Source organism: Cynara cardunculus, assembly GCF_001531365.2.
Source record: "Cynara cardunculus var. scolymus isolate 2C chromosome LG 2, CcrdV1, whole genome shotgun sequence".
Classification (NCBI taxonomy): Eukaryota; Viridiplantae; Streptophyta; class Magnoliopsida; order Asterales; family Asteraceae; genus Cynara; species Cynara cardunculus.
Genome location: NC_037529.1, coordinates 36,836,008 through 36,838,159, shown reverse-complemented (window position 1 = coordinate 36,838,159; position 2,152 = coordinate 36,836,008).

The window sequence follows — 2,152 nt, the reverse complement described above, 5'->3', positions numbered from 1 at the left end:
TGAATAATCCGGTCAAGGCTCCTGCGGTTTACCTTTAATCCGCTCAAGAATCTGATGAACAAACACCGGTCAAAAATTGAAAGATCAAGATGAAGCTTCTGCGGTTTAGATGAAGACTATGGATGGGCCTTAAATGGATTGGGGTTAAACAAAATTTTGGCCGGTTTAACAAAAATCAACCAAACAAAAAAATTAAAAACAGATCAAAACTAACAAAAACACAAAAAACTGAAAAATTTTAAAAAAAATTTGGATCAAAAACATTGATTTAAAAAAAATTTCAAGAACACGAAAAATTCTAAAAACACAAAATCCGATTAATTCTTGAAAAAAAAGGATCAAATCACAAAAATTTGTGAATAACAAAGATTCACAACACGATTCCGAGCATTTTGATCATGTTTTTAACACAAAAACACAAGATTTTTATGAAAAATCGGATTAAAATCTACAAAAAAATTATGAACACGAAGAACATAAAAAAATTCAAAAAAAAAATCACTTATCTCTTCAATTTCTTCCTCTGATTTCTTGCATCCTGCTCTGATACCAATTGTGAAGTCCAATTTCACTGATCAATCTTCATAATATCTTCAACAATGGCAGATTTAGAATATATCTTGTTATGAACATCAAGAACACTTACAGAGAGAAAGTCAAACTCTATATTTCTGTCAAACCTCTCTATTACGTATGAATCTTACAATAAAGCTCTCCTCTTCCTACTTACAAAGACCATCTTCTATTTATATGGTCAACCTATCTAAACATAGTCAAAGTCAAACTCCTATAAGAAAAGTCAAACACGCTGACTTTTACAATTATAGACTATATTTAACTTTCAAAACAAATACAATTAATACTGATTTTTCAGTCCTAACATATTTTGACTGTTTTCATTGGGATTTTTAATTCTTCAACAGCTTCTGTGTTGGGTCATTTTAACAACTTTTATCAGTTACACAGGTTTTGAACATTTCTAGTTTGTTTAACATCAATTTGTTGTTGGTAAGATTGCTGTTGGTGAGGTTGGTTGTCAATTTGCGGTTATGAGGTTTTAGACTGGTGCGTTGCTTCAGATTAAGATTTGCATCTGTTTACACTTATAGTGTTGTGATTGGATATAGATAGGTTCTTTGCAGGTTTGTTCATAGATGTTTTGAGCTATTATAATATGTTTTGAGTTTCATTTAGTAAGTGCAGGTGTACAAGTGTACAAGTAATTATTTCAATTAGAGGAGTGTGCAGGTGACAGGTTAACTGTGTTTGTAATTTATTGACTGAAACTACATCTGCTACACATATTTGCTTAATTAATCTTGCTGTTAGAAGTCTGAAACAGCAGCTACACGGTGAACAGTGTGCAGGTTTGTAATTCACAGCAGGTTTAGTGTGCCTTTTGACTGTTTTAAAACAGTCTTGAAGCTGCAGTTTTTGAAGGTTACTGGTTCTGTTTCTGTTGAAGCTGTTGTAATACAATTGTTTCTCTATTCCAGTCTACACAGATTTGAAACAGAGTTTAGTGACAGCAGACGATTTATAGTGTTGTGTTGACAGATTTATTTGTTTGATCTTGCTGTTGACAGTTTCTTTGCACAGTGTGACAGGTTTAGATAATTGTGTTGACAGTAAGTGTGCTGTTTGATGCAGTAAGTGAGCTGTTTGATGCAGTAAGTGAGTTGTTTGGTGCAAAGTGACTGATACGAAGGTGTTGCCCAATTAAGAGCCGTAAGAAGTGGATCCATACTAGAAGCATTCAAGTGGACTTTTGGATAGCATTTCGAGAGCAGATAGAATATTTTTTAAGATTCACATATGTATTGTTGATACTGTTGTTGACTATTTGGTTTGGACTAGACTCAGTTTTTGGACTTGGTTTATTGTCTTGGACTGTTTTGGTTTCTTCGTTTGTTTGTGTTTAGATTTTTTTTGGATCATTGTATATCTGTTTTTGTGTGTGTTTTCAGTGTTTGTGTTTTTTCTATTTTTTTTTAGCTTAACTGTTCTTTTCACTGATTTCACTGCATAGATCCTTAACTGATCAATTTGTTTCTAATGGCAGATATTGTAAAGGAGTTGAGAGAGAAGATTGCTGAGTCAGAAAAGAGCTTTGTGACTCTTAAAGAGCATTCCAGAAATTTATATCTTAAAA